This window comes from Erythrolamprus reginae, chromosome 7 (assembly GCF_031021105.1).
Source record: "Erythrolamprus reginae isolate rEryReg1 chromosome 7, rEryReg1.hap1, whole genome shotgun sequence".
Classification (NCBI taxonomy): domain Eukaryota; kingdom Metazoa; phylum Chordata; class Lepidosauria; order Squamata; family Dipsadidae; genus Erythrolamprus; species Erythrolamprus reginae.
In genome coordinates this window covers 3,006,657-3,012,656 of record NC_091956.1, presented here as the reverse complement: position 1 = coordinate 3,012,656, position 6,000 = coordinate 3,006,657, and positions in this window count along the sequence as shown.

Genomic DNA, 6,000 nt, shown 5'->3' with positions numbered 1-6,000 from the left:
ATCTGTGCATTTTCGGGAGGATTCTACCAGAGAGCTCGACAGAACAAAGATATATGAATTTAGGAATTGATTACTGGTGTTAATAGAGTTATTAGTGTTGATTCTAATAAAATTTTTAATAATTTAGATTATTAAAGACTGATTGAAATTAGGGAATATTTAGAAACTTTCTTTTTCTTTTCTCAAAATGATTGAAATTGATTGATATTTAAGATTAACTATTAAGTAAGAAATGTAGATAAGCATTAATTGGCTAGTAGGTTACAATAATCTTAAAAAATTGGGAAATGTACTATTTAGAGGGAGATGTCTGAAATGTTTGTGTTATTATGCTCTGGTTTTTTAAATTTCTTTTTACCAACATTTGATTGGTTATACAAGGTTTTCCTAGTTTATAGAAAAATGTATAAAGGAAGGAAGTACATGGCATAATGGTTAATAAGTTAGAATTGTGATTGTGGTTATACTTTTTGAAGGAACATTAAGGAGGGAATTTAATCAAAATAAAATATATGTACTGGATGACAAAGTTAGAAAAAAAATCGTTTCTGCAACTTTTCTGATGATTGATGTTTGCTACTGACAAAATACTGCATTTCATTCATTAAAAAATTAGATGCTATACTGTATTGTTTGAATGTGTGTTGAGAGGGGCGGCATACAAATCTAAGTAATAAATAAATAAATAATAAATAAATAAAAAATATTTAACCCCCTCCCCCATGTGAAAAACGGTCATTTTTTTTAAAAGAATTTTTTTTTAAATTGGTTTTGCAGATTAAAAAAAACATAACATAAAACAAACATAAAACAGTGCACAGTGCATGTGCCCATTGCCCGACTGACAATACCCACCACCACCAATTGTGGGGGTTCAAATATTTACTAGTTTATATTCTTTTATTTCCTTAGCTCAAAGAGTGATTGGAGTTTATTTTTCACATTTTCGTCACAAATTCTACTCAACATATAATCTTTCACCTTATTCCATCGTACCATCAGCTTCTCCAATTTATTTTCATCAAAGTTGTTTAATCTTATTTCCATAATTTTAAAATGAATATGATCCACCACGTACCAGAACCAATTCTGTAATGTCCATTATTTAAACTCTTTCCAACCCAATACCACTACCGCTTGAGCGCTTTCCAATGCTGCAGTTTTTATTTCTTTGAAGTCTCTTAATTCTCTTTGTCTAACTAATATCGCTATTTCTTTTGTAATTATCCACTTAATATTTAACATTTTATTTATTTCATTCTGCAATTCCTTCCAAAATTTCTGAACTTCAACACACTCCCGGGTGGCACAGCAGGTAGAGTGCTGTACTGCAGGCCACTGAAGCTGACTTGTAGATCTGTAGGTCAGTGGTTCAAATCTCATCACCGGCTCAAGGTTGACTCAGCCTTCCATCCTTCCAAGGTGGGTCAAATGAGGACCCGGATTGTGGGGGCAATAGCCTAGCTCTGTTAAAAAAGTGCTATTGCTAACATGTTGTAAGCCGCCCTGAGTCTAAGGAGAAGGGCGGCATAAAAATTGAATGAATGAATGAATGAATGAATGAATGAATGAATGAATAAATAAATAAATAAATAAATAAATAAATAAATAAATAAATAAATGTTCCTTTCTTTTGGCAACCATGCCAGCAATTACCTTTCCCTTTCCCCTGGAAGTGTGAAAGTTGTGCTGGTGTATAGTACCATTTATGTAAAAATTTTCCTTCTCATCTCTCAAACTCTTGTATTCTTAGTTTTATATATACAGTGGTACCTCATGATACGAACTTAATTGGTTCCAGGAGGAGGTTCGTAAGGTGAAAAGTTCGTAAGACGAAACAATGTTTCCCATAGGAATCAATGTAAAAGCAAATAATGAGTGCAAATCCTTCAGGAAAATCCCAAACTTTAGAAGGGAGGCGAACAGAGGGCAGGGAGGAGCAGCTAAAGGGGGCCGGTGGAAGAAGCAAGGCTAGGCTAAAGGGTGAGTGGGAAGGAAGAAAGGCAAGGGGGGCGCCCCTCTCTTTTCTTTCTTCAAAAGACACCCTTTCAGTGCCTTTGCAAGCACGCTGTTCTCCTAGTTATTTAAATGGAGTCTTTTCCGCCTCCAAGCTGCCCCTCCCTTTTCTTTCTTCAAAAGACACCCTTTCAGTGCCTTTGCAAGCACGCTGTTCTCCTAGTTATTTAAATGGAGTCTTTTCCGCCTCCAAGCTGCCCCTTCCTTTTCTTTCTTCAAAAAAGGGGAAAAAAAAGAAACCCCTTCATCCCAGCAGCAGCTGCTTGGGTTCGTAAGGTGAAAATAGTTCGGAAGAAGAGGCAAAAGTATCTTTAAAAGTTCGTTAGAAGAGGTGTTCGTAAGATGAGGTACCACTGTATGTGAAAAACGGTCATGAGTCATTTTTTCCCGGTGTTGTCGTAACTTCGAACAGTCACTAAGCGTACTGTTGTAAGTCTTCCTGTAATTCCTATCAGCTTTGGGGAAAATGGATTCTTTCCCTTCCCTCCAGGGGTGTTGCCATTAGTTATTATCGATTTTGTGATTTTGACAAAAGAGGAGTTTTTTTAAAAAAAAAGAGAGAGAAAAGAAAAGAAAGAGAGAGAGAGAAAGAAAGAAAAAAAGGGAAAAGTCCTGTTAAAGAGCGCCCGGCGTGGAAAGAATGCCGGATCAATTTTTATCACAAAAGGAAAAATGAATCCTGTACTTTAATTTTGCCTTCCTGCGCTATCCATCGATTCGAGAGCGGCTGGCGCTTTTGTGTTACCGATTGCCGGAGCCCCTGTTTAAAGGTTGCAATTTAATTGTGCCGGGCTCTTAATTTAGGGGTGATTTGTACAGGGAGTGCTACCCGTGTTTAAAAATAGGTCTTGTGGTTTTGTGTTTGTCTAAACACCCCTGACGATGCATTGATTTTAACTGGCTTTCCAATTTCCACTTATTTTATTCCCCCCCTTTTGGTTATTTCGAGCGGGAAAGAAAATCAGGACACGGGTCTGCTGAGATTTCCCCCACCACCACACACACAGTTAGTCCTCGACTTATAACCATTTGTTTAATGACTGTTCAAAGTTACAACGGATTGAACCAAAATCAACAGGGCTGCTTGTCATACCGAACGGCCTTGCAGCATCTCTCCAATCAAAATTCAGATGATTGACAGCTGACTCACATTTATAACGGTTGTGGAGTCCCAGGGTCATTTTATTCTTCTTTTTCTTCTTCTTCTTTCTTCTTCTTCTTCTTCTTCTTCTTCTTCTTCTTCTTATTATTATTATTATTATTATTATTATTATCATCATCATCATCATCATCATTATTATTATTATTATTATTATTATTATTATTATTATTTCAGTACAATGCAGCAAACAAGATCACTATGCTGTATTTTGTATTTCATCCCCAGTCGGGCGCTTCCCAAGCACCTAGGACTGCGTGATGTAGCGGCGAATGATGTTTGCCGATCTCAGTAAAGCGGCCTTTTGCAATTGACAGGTGGAGATTTTGTCAATTCCGATGGTTTTCAAATGTCCACTGAGATCCTTTGGCCCTGCGCCCAGCGTGCCTAGTACCACTGGGGCCACTTTCACAGGCTTATGCCAGAGACGTTGCAGCTCGATTTTTAGATCTTTGTATTTCACTAATTTCTCTAGCTGCTTCTCCTCAATTCTGCTGTCTCCTGGGAATTATTATTATTATTATTATTATTATTATTATTATTATTATTATTATTATTAATTAGATTTGTATGCCGCCCCTCTCCAAAGACTCGGAGCGGCTCACAACAGGAATAGAAAATACAAATCCAATGATTAAAAAGCAAAACAGTTAAAAAAACCCTTGATTTAAAATCACTCATACAACCCAAACAAACCATACATAAAATGGGACAGCCAAGGGTAATCAATTTCCCCATGCCTGGCGGCAGAGGTGGGTTTTTAGGAGTTTGTAAAAGGCAAGGAGGGTGGGGGCAGTCCTAATCTCCGGGGGGAGTTGATTCTAGAGGGTCGGGGCCACCACAAAGAAGGCTCTTACCCTGGGTCCCGCCAGACAGCATTGTTTTGTCGACGGGACCCGGAGAAAACCCACTCTGTGGGACCTAATCAGTTGCTGGGATTCGTGCGGCAGAAGGTGGTCCTGGAGGTATTCTGGTCCAGTGCCATGAAGGGCTTTATAGGTCATAACCAACACTTTGAATTGTGACCGGAGACTGATCAGCAACCAATGCAGACTGCGGAGTGTTGGTGTAACATGGGCATATTTGGGGAAGCCCATGATTGCTCTCGCAGCCGCATTCTGCACGATCTGAAGTTTCCGAACACTCTTCAAAGGTAGCCCCATGTAGAGAGCGTTGCAGTAGTCGAGCCTCGAGGTGATGAGGGCATGAGTGACTGTGAGCAGTGACTCCCGGTCCTCCTTTTGGAAAGCAAAGTCCACGGGGAAGCCAGATTCACTTAACAATGCAATGATTCACTTAACAACCATGTTCCTAATTTCACAAATGCCATGGTTTTCTTAACCATCGTTTTGAGATTTCTGCAACTGGTTCTCCAAACTACTCAAAATTCCCACTACCGCTTCTCTGAGCTACTCAAAATTTCCATAACTGATTAGCCAAAAAATGCAAAATTCCCACTACCAGTTCTCCAAACTACACAAACTTTCCACTACCTGTTCTCCAAACTACTCAAAATTCCCACTACTGGTTCTTCAAATGACTCAAAATTCCTGCTACCTGTTCTCCAAATGACTCAAAATTTCTACTAACAGTTCCCCAAACTACTCAAAATTTCCACTACCGGTTCTCCAAACTACTCAAAATTTCCACTACCGGTTCTCCAAACGACTCCAAATTTCCACTACCGGTTCTCCAAACGACTCAAAATTTCCACTACCAGTTCTCCAAACTACTCAAAATTTCCACTACCGGTTCTCCAAACTACTCAAAATTTCCACTACCGGTTCTCCAAACTACTCAAAATTTCCACTACCTGTTCTCCAAACGACTCAAAATTTTCACTACCGGTTCTCCAAACTACTCAAAATTTCCACTACCGGTTCTCCAAACGACTCAAAATTTCAACTACCAGTTCTCCAAACTACTCAAAATTTCTACTACCGGTTCTCCAAACTACTCAAAATTTCCACTACCGGTTCTCCAAACTACTCAAAATTTCCACTACCTGTTCTCCAAAGTACTCAAAATTTCCACTACCGGTTCTCCAAACTACTCAAAATTTCCACTACCTGTTCTCCAAAGTACTCAAAATTTCCACTACCAGTTCTCCAAACTACTGAAAATTTCCACTACCGGTTCTCCAAACTACTGAAAATTTCCACTACCGGTTCACCAAACTACTGAAAATTTCCACTACCGGTTCTCCAAACTACTCAAAATTTCCACTACCGGTTCTCCAAACTACTCAGAACCTGCTGGATTTCCCCCCTACTCCATTCTTGAGAAAGTCTTGAAGGGGTTTATTGGATTGCCTGCCCAGTCCCCAGAAGGAAAAGCGTCAAGAGTCACATCTGGCGATTCTTCTCTGCCGGCTTGCTGACACGATGAAGGAGTGGCGGTACAAGCGAGTGATGTACCTCCAGGGCAGGCGGTGGCCTTCAGTGGGCCAAAGTTAGCACACCTCAGCGGATTTGTGGCAGGTTGCTGTAGTTTTACGTTAGACAGTTGCTGTTCCAAGAAATAAGAGTGATTTATTTCCCTGTCGGGCAAAGATTTGCAGGGTACTTTTAAAGAAGCCCACCCACCCACCTTAAGGCAGCTTCCCAGAGGCCGGGAACAAAGACAAATAGCTTTATTATCGATCTCGTTAATTTACTGCGTGGCTATCTTGCCCCCGGTGTTCCTTCTCTGGCTGTGTCCTCAACGACCATCTTGTGAGGCAGGTTAGGCGGAGAGGTTGTGATTTGCTGCAGGAAGATGGTTAATGAGGCTTGATTTGAATCTGGAGCTGCCTGGGAGTAGCCTGATATTCTAACTGTAACGCT